Genomic DNA, 15,745 nt, shown 5'->3' with positions numbered 1-15,745 from the left:
CAAAAGCAAATGTATAAAAAAGCAAAGGACAACCAGGATTCTGGGATATGATGTAATATGATTTTACTCACACTACCAGGATTGGACCGCCAAACAGGATATGGCAATACTGTATGTAAGATGCAGACCCTTTCTTCCTGAAACTAATGAGTGACAAACCTTACTCCTTTTCCTTCTGCGCCATTGTGACGAAAACTGTATTTTGCATAACTGGTAAATAGGAAGTGCCCCAGCCATGAGTAAAACGTTGATTATTGTTTCCTACGGTGATTAGCGTTATATCACAATAAGATATTTCATTCGTAAACGTGTCAAATCCTGTTTACACTTCCAAACTACATTGATGTATTTCTGGCTCAGACACATTGTCAGGTGGTCAGGTGTCATCCTGTTTTCATGCCCATGTCTGGACATGTGTGAGCATTGTTTCATTCTGTAGGAAGTCAGTCAACATGTAAACAGACAATTGGAAGTTATTTTAGTCCGGAGACATCATCGTCATCGTCATCGCAGGAATCTAATCTATACAAGTATGTCACTTCATGCACCTGTGTCTGGATATCACAATGTCAGTTGTGCGTGGGAACCGCAGGCTAAAGGATTCATGTGTTGATGTCACAAGAAAATGTGGCTCAGTTTATTCTGTTTAATTTGAGGAGCAATTTTCAGAAACCATATGACCTTAAATGCTGGCGGGAAAGAGTTGATACACTTCCGTGCTCTGGCACAACTTTGACATTTTGGGAAATATACTTTCTTTCTAGATGAGAAGATTTATATTACGCTTCATATCTGTGCGCTGGGCATGAAGCTGGAGTCAGGGGGTGGTTAGCCTAGCCTAGCTTAGCATAAAGGATGAAAGCAGGTGGGCACAGCTAGTTCAGTCCAAAGTAAAAACAAAACCTGTTAAAGCTCAGTAAGTACAGTTTTTAGTTAATTTAAAAAGAAATGGAGGTTATGTGTTGGTGCAATTCCAAAAGTGCCGGACGAATAGAGAACCGGTTCATCAATAACTTCTTACAGCACATACAACTTCCTCTAAAAACACAGATTGTCTATTTATTTACAGATGAAACTAATGAGAAATATGGCATTATTTAGCGAGTTTTAGAGGTGAATGGATTTTGTGTTTCTGGCTCTTTTTGCTCAGCTAAGCTGGCTGCTCGCTCTAACTCCATTTATACTGTGTAGATATCAGAGAGTTATCAGATCTCGTCTCTCACTCTCAGCAAGAAAGTGAACACGTGGGTTTTTTTCCAAAGTGTCAAACTGTTGCTTTAGTCGATGAAAATTCCGTTTCAAATGTTAACAAAAAACACTTTCACCCACACTTCGAATCACATTTGACTGAGAGATAGACTGGCTCCAGTTCGTCACATCTGTACGTCACATGCATGACCGATCCCCCCCCCCCACCCCCCACCCCACCGACTAACTGTGCAGACGACCTGGAGCACAGCGGCAGAGCTCTGGAATGAACTTGCGTGTTGGAGTGTTTGTCCAAGATACAATTTCATCACCTCTACCAGCTGCAGGGACAAGGGCCTGGTCACATAGAAGAGCTTTATAAATGGACAGCGAGCGGCACAAACTGCGCGGAAGTAGTCCCGCAGTCAGAGAGCGGGTTATAACTCAGGCCTGTGGTGATACTCTCAACTCCATTAAGAAGTCCCACATGTGGAGGATATTCACAAGTTCATGTGTTGATGCAGTTGGGGGTGGTTCAGCCTGGCCATTAAACATATACATTCGATTATTTGACATGTTAAAACATTCTCTTCACATTGTAACCCCATGGAAATATAATGTTCACTTCAGCCTCAAATCCCTCTGTAAACACTTCCTTGTACACTCACTGGGTTTATTCAGGCCCCTGACATGTTATTAAAAGAGATAAAGGAGGCCGGGGCTAATGGAATACCCTTTAATAGTAAGTGTTGCAGTGAGATCGATGGGCATGTGAGACTGAATTTATTCCTAGAAGTCGGGGACACTTAAGTAAACATGAACACAATCAGGCTGCATGTACAGGACTGCAATCGCACTTGAGTGCTGCTGTTTATTTGTTCTGGTTACAGTGTTTTTTTAAACCTCAAATTGGTTTATCCTCCCATTGGGGCTATGTGTACGAGTTTTAAAAGGTTTCCTTGAGAAAACACACGCACGGGCAGCCACATGCATTAAATAAACCTCGGCAAAGTGACAGTAGTTGTGTAACACGTGTGCAATTAGCAGAAACGTGGCATTAAAGTTTCTGTCGCACAAACAAACTGTTCTGCAGCTGCACATGAACTCAAATGAAAAACACATGGAACAGCTTGACTATGTCATGCTGCTGCTCACAATTACAACATAATCATACACAAACATTGCACCTATATTGCGGTCTTTGAAGGGATTTAGACAAATACTCTTTTTGTTTTTTTTGCTGAGAGTGAGATGAAAAGGTCTCACTCTGTTCTGTAAGGTAGCCCGTAGCTTAGCTTAGCATAACGAGCATAACGACTGCAAACAGGGGGAAACAGCGAGCCCGGTTCTTGGTAAAGGTAAAGAAATCCCCCTCCAGTATCAGCGTCCCAGAAGCTGAATAAATAATGTGCTGTATCACGTTTGTTTATTAATCTGTTCAAAAACAAAAGTCAAATGATTTCTCTGACAACTCAATTCGTGCTCGGATCCAGAATATCATAATCACTCATTTACAAGTTCTGATCTTTTAAGTTTTAAAACAATGCCATAGCTGGAATGACTCACCCTGATTCTAAACCACAGAGACTCGTTTTTACGGCGGTGAAATGATCGATTGACTGTCGGAAGACGAGTCCTTAGAGAGAAAGTACAGAAGTGGGCCGTAGCCTGAGCAAGTGTGAGGTGAAGTTCATCTGTGTGCAAATGTTTACGCAAACTGCAGCCAAGCAGATTTATTTACGTGTCGAGAAATATATTCACTCAATACGCAATAGCATGTAGAACGAGGAACAAGAACATGAGAGCAGAGCGAGGAGAGGGTGGGCGGAGGTCAAAGAGCAAGGGAAAGTTCATAACTTGGAATAATAAATAATACAGCCCCCTGATGGGAATTTGGCAACAGGGCCATTTATTATCATCAGTTAATTCAGTTCGCTTGACAAACATCTCAGCTCCTTATTGTTTTGTGGCTCCTGTGCACTTGCTGGGACGAGGAGATTTCATTCCCCGAGACAATGTGTATGTTTGTTGCTTTACTCCTGTGATTAAGTGTCTGGTCTTGAAGTGTTGTTGCCATGGAGATGGTGGAGACAACTAATCCCAGATGACTCTGTGGCCAGAGGGGAAGGATAATCGAGGACCACCAGGGTGGATAAAAGAGCCGGACCGTGACACCGGCTCTGCAGCGTATGAATGCATTATATTAACTGAAAGCAAAGCAACAGATAGAGAGAGGTTCGACCAGTGCGTCTCAAATGATATCCTCACTTTGCTCAATTAAAATGAGCCTCAGCTCTCTGCGACAAAATGCATGACATTTTTTTAAAGGAGACATTTTCACTGACGTTGTCTGAGGTTTATTGAAAATAAATACACAAGTTCCACGTGCTGAGGCTGGGCTTGTGAGAAAGGAGTAGCAGTTAGACCTCATTCTTTTATTGCTTTGCTGATGTCAGCGACACTCACTGCACAGAAATAAACCCTCAACAAATCCAGACAAATCCCTTAACAATCGTAAATAATTGCGGAAATAAAATATCGCTTTCTGTGATTTTTTGAAGCTGTATTCCAAAAATAAAAGCTCCTCCAGGATGTGTTGTTGCTCTACCAGTCATTCAGCTCTTGCATCACAACATCAGACCTTTCAATTGCCTCATTGCGTTTCCAGAGATCGTAGTATTGCAGTGTGCTCAGCAGAAATAGCTGTTGCAGAGCCAACACTCTTTTCTTTAGAAACCAAGTGTGAGGTCCTTCCAATATGCATCTGTGATGAAGAACAGGGCATCCGTCATGTCTTGTAAGACTGACATTCAAGAAATATCAAGCGTGATTAAAGGCATGATTGCTTTCAGACTACACAAATCTGTTACCAATGGCAAATGCTTTCTATCTCCTGAATGATCGGCTCGGGAAATGATTGAAACCTTGTGTTTGACAATGCCAGAGGTAAGATCAACAAAACCTAAACGCGGTTCTCGTCTGGCTGTTCTGGAGCCGATCTGGCGTTGAACATGTTGGGGGGTTTCGAAGGTGTCGTGATAAGCTTTGAACCACAGCGGAAAGAGCTGGTGTTGAATGAATACAGACCACTGACTGACTCCTGACACCCCGAGCCGCGAATGAGTGAAAATGTGCAGCGCTAATCAGGGGAAAATAAACAGAGCAGCACCCTCTGGGCATCATGGTAACAAGAGGAATGACTGCAGGATGGCGAGGCCTAGACATCACGAGACATACATATTCATGGCAGTCTTGTAGTTGCATGTGGAAGCAGGAAGCCCACTCGGCCGGTGAAACCTCACCGATGATTTAGTTTTTACCTCTGTAAATCGGTAGGGTCACTGCAGAGGTGGACTCACTCAAATGTGTTACTCTGGATTAAAGCCAACGAGGCCTGAGGGAGCCCGCTTCCAAATGGTCGAATGGTGAGCCTCGGAGGAGCCAGCATGCTCTGTCTGGGGGACTCCGTCCTAATCTCCAGGATCGGGGGAATTTTCCCATCGCGATGAGAAGCAGATGTCTCTTTTTCTCTCTCGCTCTGGTGCCGTCGGACTCACTGTTTCTGTCTCCCTCCCTCATGCAGTCAAACCTCGCCCTTCGTCCCCGGAGGGACATGAGGAGGAACATGAGCACCATGGGAAGGGTGGATGTCCCCAAGCCCGATCACATGGCGAAGGAGCCCTTTTTGTGGGAGGCGGTGCTTTCGTAGCAGAGCTGTGAGCACATGGAGCCGGTCCAACAGCTCCCAACTTTCTCATGGAAAAACACAAACAAGACGATTTGATACAAACGTCATGTTCTGGTGATTTCCACTTAAGAAGGACAAGTGATAGCTAGCATGCAGTTCTCAGTGGACTGGAGATACTTTGAATGTACTATGTTGTTCCCAGTGTTGATCTAGGGTGTGACCCCTGACTGACGGGAAGAGGAATCCTGGAGATCAGACTGGAGAAACTGATCCACGCCTCCTCTTCTCATCATGCCTCTGGAGTTGGTTCTTTCGCCATAAATACTCTGACTTTTATGTGCACCTGTGGCTCCTCTGGGCCCTGGCTTTGGCTTCCCGAGAGCCCAATCCCTTGGCTCCTGTGGCTCAGTTCTGACGTGCATACTCTGATTTACAGCGTAAACAGACAGAGACAAACTGTGGGCCAGTCACCGGGTGTTTGTTCGTGGTCTGTAAACAGATCAGCAAGAGGAGGAACAGGAGCTCCCACTGGAGATGAGACGAACTGACTATCCTGAGGCGGGAGAGGAAAGGGATGAGATATAAGGCTTATATGGATGCCTGTTAAATGTCCAAGTTACCGTGCCATCCTCCGAGATAATGTTTTTGGTATGAGATTGTTTAGGCATTCCTGGGTGGATAGAAAGATCATCCCGAAACCAAAACACGAAGGTTAAAGCCCCCAATTTAACATGATTTTCACCTCCTTAAATATCTCAAGCTGGACCCTCTGCATTGCTGCGCTGCAACCGAGAGCCAGCGAACAACAAGAATCTGTTAGAGATAAATATGAATCTTGTTTCGTACAATCCCTATAAATAAACAGAATGGTTTAATGTGATGTGATGAACAGGGACTGAGTAGACGCAATAGGCTGTTGGACAGTCTTGGAGTACTATTGCATAAGTGAAACCTGTTGTACGCCACAGGAGCCGCGGAATGTGCCTGTTTTCCTCAAGGGAATAAAAAAGACGGTATCGCTGGTTCTGCTTCATCGGTTTAGACACTGGTGTGTATTATTAACAGACCATGACATGAAGCTGAGTATTTGGGGTAAATCTTAAGAGGGAACTCTGGGGCAGCTGTCGACCGTTTTCTGGAGAACATCTAGAACTATATGCAACCCTCAATGGCTCTGGTTACATCCCTTTAACCGCTTTAGCCATAGCCTGGAATATTGCTCTGCTTAACATACCCAACATGAGTTCCTCAGCCTTCAGGCATAAATGCATATTTCTGGTCAAATCTGAAAGGTAAGAAGCAGAAGAAAGTAAACTATACTAGCCTTTCAGAGTAAATGGAGATGCAATAAGGGAAACAAAAGCGATTTTCAATCCTTGCTTGGTATATCGTTTACATTTTAAAGGCAATATCCTCATTATAATTGAGATCTCATGAATAATAATGCAGATGTCTACTCTTAACCACAACTGGGACTGTACATATGATGATAATACACAACAATATATCATTGCTGATACAATTTCTAAAGATATACTTGGACGTTATGTCTCAGTGTTTCGGCCATGTTAACTGATTATACGTAAATTATTTGAAATCAGATTTATTTTCATACACACAACACCGCTGAAGCTTTGTCTTTCAAGTCGCGGTGCGTTTAGGGGCCTTCGAAAGCTTGGGATTTCTATTTTCCAGCGATGCCATATACATTCTTTGGCAGAGGTTATTGTAGACTGACGAAAAAAGTTCTACCGGATCGTTGGAGCACAAGTCGCTCTTATATTTTCAAAGGTTATGTATGGACTCTATTGTTAAAACACTTCATAATAAGACATAGTTTGCACAATATAGAGTATGCATATCTTCTATAAATTGAACTGGCGCTACCTTTTGTGATGATCCGTCAGGTTTGAGTTGAACAAACATCTCGCGCACATACTTCAACCATCTCTTCTCTCATGATTGGTCATTGAAATATGTACTTTAATACAGTAACCTAGAGTAAAAATCACTTTCTGATAAGGGTTTTATCTTCATGGCGTATACAGCCACAACATAAATTGATGCCCATTAAAAATCAAACAAATCAAATGTAGAGAAATGTTGAGGATAAACTTCACACGGCCGTGCCGCGCGGTAACGAGCAAAGCTCAACGCACATCTGAGGCCGGAGCCTGATTCACGGGCGAAGGTTACCGAGGAAGATTAGCGGCGGTGTTAATAAGGCTGTGTTTACATTCTGCGGCTCTGTGTTTAAGCAGACCTGAAAGACCTGGGATTAAAAGGAGGCGAGTGTTGGCTCGATGGGAGACACACTCAGATGACAAAGTAGTGCCGGTGACGGTTTGAAGACGGCGTTCACAAAGTACTGAGTGCTTTTCATATCAGCAGGATTGATTGCTGGACTGGTATGCGTGTTCACATCAGCAGAACTGCTCCCTCATTCATTACACTTATCATTTGTATACTGTGTAAAACTCCAAAACACATGCACAGCTAGAGGAACTACTACTACTGGTTAAGTTTAGTTTATATTTAATGACACATTTCTTCTTTTCATACTGATGCACACGAGCACTTTAAATCACCTGAAGAACAACAACTGTGTTACACTCAGTTCCTGATTGTGAATCATTACAGAGGATTCCAGTTGCTTGCAGACAATATATTTTGACATTACATTCAAAATGCACACACGTGGTGTTGCTTATGTGAACTTAGTGGTTAACACTTAAAGAGAAGGACAAATATTCCCTCACCAGCATTCTAAGCGTCTGTGTTCAAGCGTCTCTGTGTACAAGAAAAGCGCTATACAAGTCTAAATTATTATTATTATTATTATTATTATTCTGACAATTGTGAACGAGAGAAAGTGCAGTAGTTTCAGATTGTATTGGATTTCAGGGGGAGTTTTGATTTGTATACAATTATCACAAATGGGCCGTAGAGTTTGACTCTATTTTCTCAAGTTGCTGCTTCTGTATAACTTCAGAAGAAACAATAAGTGACACGCTGGAGCTTTTTGGAGAAAAAAAAACACCTGACAGATATTAATTGGATACGACGGGGAGGACTTCATAATTTGTCAGACATAAAATCAAAACCATGACAATCATCAGGCGTCTTTGTGCTGTGATCAGAGAAGAATTACGGCCTTTTGTTTACACCTGATTTTGTATTCCCCCCGACATACAAAAGCGAGCACTTCGCACTAGACTCATCGATCATTTTGACATATTTTGGAACTAAACAATTGCCACTCTGCTCTAATATTCCTCTATCTAACCTCTTGGGTCTCTCCATTCACACTCCACTACACCTGGCTGTAAAGAAACACCAGCCCACAGGCACCTGCGCAGCCAGCACGCTGCAGATAGAGAGATTAATCACTCTGTGGGGAACTGTGACAGTGTGGTCATAACACTGTCACGTGTATGCGGGACGGCCTGGAGACTAAATGGTAGGGCAGGAGACTAAATGGGCCATTATCTGGAATGCTACGCTCGGGCCCCTGTCTCTTAACCAGGGGATCTGAGAGGAAGGAGCAGACCCACATCTACCGCCTTTGATGTTGCAGTTACAAGTGATTCCCCCCTCCCCCTTGTTCTCTTCCCTGTGGTTTTCCTTCTCCTCTTATTATTCCTGCTTCTTCCTTAGAGGACATATTCCCACACTGTGACCAGAAAGAATCTGGGTCCTCTCTGTCGTGACGCTTTATGGCTCTGCCGAGGGCGAGGTTAAGGGGCTCGCCATCCTGAGGGACCGAGCCCTCTGCAGTCCTCCACATAACAGATAAACTCTCACAAATGGGTTCTGGCGAGTGTTTTGTTACACACTCTTGTGATATCGGTAATTAAACTGGTGCTCCCCTCCTCTCTGCATTCTGCCCCCCGGTGTCCCCCGGGAAGACTCTTATCAATGTGAAGAAGTCACTGAAGGAAATGCCAACTTAACTTAAAGAGCCTGCACACTGCTGTTCATCTTCTGTCTGCAGTGACAGGGGATTTGCAGCAGCAAGGGGAGGCCCGCATGTCTTGTAACTATTAGGCAGTGTGCCCCGTGGCACTGTGGTGAGCTACAAGATCTGTGTTGTGCACTCCGTTGGATCCTGGATCAGATTACAGGCCTCAGAGATGGGGCACAGAGCATGAACGCAACAGGATCAGGCTGAGCACGAAAGCATGGGAAATGCACTCATGAATAGACAGACCTTTTTCCTCTGGACAGGAAACACAAATCTGCAGATGTTGAACAGCTGGGAGACATCAGGAATCACTGCATGGGAAATAAGTACTCGTGAAATATAGTTCACGCTGCTGAGTTTGTACATGTAGGAATTGACAAACTAAAATGAACTAATTGGATTTCTTGATGGAGACGCATATAGTTTATCTTCAATGTTCTTTTTTTGTGTTTTTTTCTTTTGTGCATATTATAAACATGAAGAACATTTGGCAGATGATGCATATGCCTCTCATTGCGGTGGAAATGAGATGTACACTGAACTTGCAGGCAGATAGGAACTAAGATGTGACACTCGTTGTCTTGTCCATATAGCAGATGGAATCTGAGATGATGTAATGCATGCAAGTCAAGAGGGAGTTACGAGATATTGGAAATAAAATAAGGGGAAAAACATCAAATTAACAAGAATTGGTCATTCCCTTGAACTGGCCCTTGGAAGATATTACACAGTTCAAGAAACAGCAAATTATAATTTGTAAATGTATATAATTCATTTTGAGAATGAATTAGCCTTTAACTGCATGCAGGAACACTGCATGCCGTGCAGTGCTGTGGCATCAGAAACATCTGTTCTCGTGTCCCAGATTTGGAGCACACAACAAGATGTATTAATAGTCGTGTGCAGTTTCTGGCCCTCCAGCTCCCTTGTTGTGCTTTTCTTTTCTTATTTTGAACAAAATGTCTGCAAATAATTCGATTAAATTTATGATTCTTAAAAACAAAATAAAGAATATCATATCACAAGCATCTATCTCAGGTATATAAACAATGGGACCTCAAAAATACAATGAATTAAATCGCTTTAAAGCCTTTGACAGCAGCAGATGTGAAGTCAGCCTCATCAGATCAATTATGAACAAGTGTTGTGTACATGTTATGTCGATAGAAACAACAGAAGTATTCTTTTTGAAAACTTAAAGGTCTTAGTTGAGTTCATTATTTGCTCTTGGCAAATAAAAGGAGAAAGAAGAATTCAAGAAAATTAATGAATGCCGATCAAAGGAATACAAAAAGATTTGTGGTACACACTTTGGTTCTCTGTATATTAATGTTAATGTGAACTGTACCGATCTATCTATCTATCTTATCATATCTATTTATATCTTTCATATATATATATATATATATATATATATATATATATCTGTCTATCTATCTTTCTGTCTATATGTCTAAATGTCTATCTATCTATCCCTATATCTTATCATATCTATTAATCTATCCATCTTATATCTATCTATCTTTCTATATATCTATGTATCTATCTTATCATATTAATCTATCTATCTTATATCTATCTATCTATCCATGTATCTATCTTATTATATCTATATATCTATCTTATCATATATATATATCATATATATCTATCATATCTATCTTATCATATCTATCTATCTTATCATATATATATATCTATCTTATCATATCTATCTATCTATCTATCTTATCATATCTATCTATCTATCTTATCATATCTATCTTATCATATCTATCTATCTATCTTATCATATCTATCTATCTATCTATCTATCTCATCATATCTATCTATCTATCTTATCATATCTATCTATCTATCTATCTCATCATATCTATCGACTTCAGTATATCTGCATCACCTGACCAAACATACAGATGTATGAGTCTGTCATGAGTAATATTGAGAAGTGATCAGCATGCAGTACTGAGCTTGGGATCTGGACTCAGTGAGACTCTGGGAGACTTGGCAATCGCTCAAACATCTGACATTACTCCACATCTTGGTCCCTAGGTTGGGAACGTGTATTTTGCTGTGCAATTGAACATGAAGCCAGTCCATGTAATGTTTTTTGTGAGGTGCCAATGCAATAGGTTTTGGCATGCGTAAAGACGTCAACTGCCAGCTGGAGTGAGAACATGTCTTTATGGGGATGGGAAAAGGGGAAGAGAGCAGACTCTGAAATGAAGATGTACCAGGATGTTACCTTCAATTCAAAGCAGATCTCATTCCAGTTTAGAAAAAAAAGACATGTAAGCTTTAGATTTGGGGCGTGTAAATAGACAGTCCCTATCTCATCTGTGTTACAGAGTGGATATGCTGCCCTGTATTAAGAATATTACTGCTGGCTGTACTGTTGTTGCACATGTGATGAATCACAAAAATACCGTTGCCCAGTAATGTTCCATAATCATGAAGACGGTCCGTGACCTGCAGAGTAGACATTTCATCCACACCGTGGGTTTTCAGAAGGATCCTGAATCTTCTTCATGTCTGTGTTGTGAAAATCCATGTGAATTAATACCAGACCTCAGAAACAGATGGCATGTGGCATGCAGCATCAATTGAATCAATTGATTCAAAGTTCAAATGTGTAAGTCATGCATTGGATTTTATTGGAAATGCTTGAAATTGAACATGAGGATTTGAATGAGGTTTTATTGACACGTTAAAGTGGGTTTCATTTGGAGTTCCCAGGGTCTCGACTGTGAGGGAGCTCAGTCTCTCTGAAAGGCAGTGTAATCTGTCGTTTTTTAGGCACTAGTTTTACTGTAATTGCAGGAAATAAAATCACTCGTGTGTCAATCAGATAACTACCTCAGGGCAGTTATCGGATTTCCTGGATGCAAAACATAGAAACTAATTAGTTAGTAACACATTTCAAAATGTAATTTCCAAAAATAAAATCAACGCTCAAACATTGTCTTGAATAAACTATACTTTTCTCTGAATATTACATTAATGCTACTTACATAATATGTCCTTTAATAATAATGAAAACATTTTCTTTTAAACTAGTGCATAGGAATGTTTAGAGAAACAGACAACCATACAGAGTTGTCTTTTGATATATGTTCTCCCAGTTGAGAATATCTACATCTTTCAGAACATATTCTGACCAAATTAAGAGCAAAACACACCAAAGCATAACAAGACTGTCTTTTCTTGAGCATTTTTAAGCAAACTCTGTAATCTGTAATCTTTTCTGCTATATTTCACAGCCTGAAGCAATGATCCTGATAGTGCAATGAGCAGGTTGACCGCTGGGTGGCAGTCTGGTGACAGCTGTAAAATGATCGTAGGCAGAAACAGCATAACTTAATAAAAAGGGAACATGTATACTCACTATGGGACCAGGATGTGAAAACAAACTGTGTTATTGAGAAAAAAATTCACAACAACAGTTTTTGTTCTGCAAACAAACAATGACTTTACATCATTTATGCAGATATTATACATATAATATGACCTTCAGCACCAGTGCTTGGAAAAGGCAACAATTCAGATTATTTTGCATCACCCAAAATCGCAAATGACAAACTTCCCTTAGAGGGCTTGACAATCTGTACACATACGGCATCCCTGTGCCAGGACCTCACATCAAATCAGGAAAAACGCCCAAGAAATTGAAAAAACCCTTTCACAGGGAAAAAAGGGAAGAACCCTTCAGGAAAGAACAGAGGAGGATCCCTCTCCCCGGATGGAGAGAAGCAATACATGTCATGTGACCAGATGAACAGCGTTACACATTCAATGAATATGACACTATTGGTTCAGTATAGGCAGCCATATGACACTATGTCACATGCAGTGTGATTTGCAGAATATAAAAGAGAGGATACATGAGGAACTGTCATAAAATGATAACGAAATTAATGAAGAAGAAAAACACCATCATCACTCTGGTTCTTGAGATTCAGTAGTGTAAAGGGAAATAAATCTCACACGATATTATTCATTAAAGTTAATGATATGAGGGTTAGTGTTATGGCTGCATCTACTTTGAGTTCATATTAAGTTTTAATGTTTGATAAAAGTGTTTGTTTTTCAACTGAAAGTAAAATAGAGAATGGCATGAATTAGAAGTTTTAGCTGTTTTCAAATTCAACATGTTTTTTCTGGAAGTTTAACTATTATACACTGTGTTGTAAATGCACCTATATACAATATTATTTGTGTGAATTATGTTGCGCCTTTGCGCCTAAGAATGACAGCATTTTTTAACCAATATGTGTTAAAATCCTCATGTGATCATATATTAGGCCGAGTGAGGGTATAGATTACACATTAACTCTTTAAATGTGCAAAAGTCAAAGATGATTATATGTTGCATAACCAAAGCAGAGAGAGAGAGACTCAAGGGTGCACAGGGTCATACGGGTATTTAAGTAATAGTCTTACATTTTGGGAAATACATAATAGCCAGCAACCGGCCAACAAAGCTTTACAAAGCCTGAGAGTGGACATTGAATTTAAAAATTCATACGTCTGTGATTAGTGCAAATGAATGCAGTAAAGAGAAACACAACATAGTTTTCCTTCACTGGACCTTCTGTAATGTGCAGCTGCCACTTGCAAATATTTACACCCTAAAGATAATATTTCGGCCAAAATAAGTGCAAAACGGGGCATGTTGCCAATCACACTAACGCACATCAGCTTGTATTGTGTGGTTGTATGATGCCAAAAGGCTGTTTATAACCTTATGTAGACAATGTTTGCTGACCTGTGGTTCTGTGTGTTTGAGGAACCTTAGAGAACCCCAGCTTAATGAATCAAAGTGGAAGTTGTGTAACTGCTGGGAGGAGCCAATGGGCCTGTGCACAGGAGGCACATCTGCTCGAGCAATGGCGGCCTCCCTATACCGTTCTTATTAAGACAAACAACAGTGGCTGGTACAGAGGGCTCTGTTGAGAATATCTAAATACCTTCATAGATCTCCCAGTCGATACACATTTCCAACATGGTGTCCCGTGTTAGCGGTCCGTCAGTGTTCAACGGGTTTGGCTGAGAATTGACCTCAGGGTTGTTAACCCCCCCCCCCCCCCCCCTGTATTTGATCTATTTAATGAGCAGAGGGAAGAGTAGTGGTTCAATGGGACTATTAATCTGCCTATGGAGCATCAGAGAAACCCCCGTCGCTACAGTCACCTCCTCTATAGCGCTGATGGAGTGATACGACAGTGTTAACATCACAAAACCAGAGAAACGGAGCATCCGCCGTGAGGTCAGCTGTGGTTCAACACTGCTGTGTCTTGAAGTTTACGACTGATTGTCTGTCAAATGATCTGACTAACCACCTCTGGGGCGGATGTCCCTCTGATCCTGATCCTGAGTTAACATGGGAAGCGTGGTACCTGCTGTGGTTTAGACTCGTAGAGCGTTTATGAATGCATACAAAGGGGCAAAGGTGTAACTTGTGGTTTCTTAAAGAAGCTTTACTGATCAGTCGCAGGCCATAAGGAGCTTTCAGGCTGTTAGATTGTGGAAAGAAATTAACAGATTTGTGTTACTGCTGACTCAAAAACTCTTTATTAAAGGTTCATTAACATTTCTAACTACAGAGTAGTCGTGCTGTTTTATTAGAAAGTGAGAAACGCATGAATATTTATCAATGGATTACTACCTGCATTATTACCTATGCCAAAAAACAATGGGATATTTCACAATCTGGCAACCTAAAAGTAGGTCTTATTGGAGAGCATTGGTGAATGTATTTATTATTAAGCATCAAACAACTCTTAGAAACAGAAAGTGCAGGCACCAGATATTCTATTGTGTATTTCCTATTATGTAGTCATGCTTCTGTCAACATCCAGATGCTGCAAGAGAAATAAAATATCTGCAGATGCAATCTGTTGGACAATAAACATCCTGAAATAATCTAAATTCAGAGCGGGTGGGAGTGAGACAGCCCCTCAGCTGATATCGATGTGAACATTACTAACAATCCCGCCGGGTCAATCAGACTAAATGCCCTGTCCCTGCTGCTGCTGCTCCTCAGCCCCCTCACAATAGCGGCCTAATCCATCATCCTGACTGCGGTGAGGAGGGATGCAGCATGCCGAAAAGCTAAGAAGAGGGATTTCATTTTGTTATCTCCAGAGAACCATAGATCTCCAGCAGTCGCCTCCTCAAAGATTCTGCAGGTGAGATCAAGTTAAAATTCACCCAGAGGTACACAGCCTTTGTCCACTTTCATGAAAGGAGAACAGAAACCCTCGGCATCATGGTGGTATTATTAAACACGCTCGATAACACAAAGGATGTGTAGATGTAGGAACATGGCAGTATGATGCATATGTGTACCTGGCTTCTGTGATGTGTGTCCGCTTTGAGACAATTATCTGGTTCACTTGTTATTGACAAGCAGTTTGCCCTAATGAAAAGAAAACCTCTCAGGAAATCCTAAATGGTCCCATTTAGGTAACTAAATTTTTTTTTTTTTAAGTGACATAGGGGATGTGTAATGCTCCTGAGTGTGAGGGGACATTCAACCTTGTAAATACCTATTACCCCCAACATGCACTGAGGTTTAATTATTGCATCTACTAAATAGACAACATGTGAAACATCTCCAAATAAATGTAAATCTACTCACATGTTCAATATACATGGAGCAAAGAAAGAAATAAGAATGATTGAGAAGGAAAAACTGAATGAAAAACGACAAAAAATCTACAAAGCACACACGGTGATCTGTAAACAAATGCCTCAGGATGTCTCACAGGAATGTTCAGTCAATTGGATTAATATATTGATTGTTCTTTGACTATATAGTAGAAGGTCAAAAGTTAAGTGCCTTCTTATGTGCAAGCTCTATGTTTATATCATATTGAAGGGATGGCATGAAACATAGAGAGAGA

The sequence above is a fragment of the Pseudoliparis swirei genome, chromosome 11 (genome assembly GCF_029220125.1).
Source record: "Pseudoliparis swirei isolate HS2019 ecotype Mariana Trench chromosome 11, NWPU_hadal_v1, whole genome shotgun sequence".
Taxonomy (NCBI): domain Eukaryota; kingdom Metazoa; phylum Chordata; class Actinopteri; order Perciformes; family Liparidae; genus Pseudoliparis; species Pseudoliparis swirei.
The sequence above is the reverse complement of the archived record's forward strand: the minus strand, read 5'-3'. Positions refer to the sequence as shown.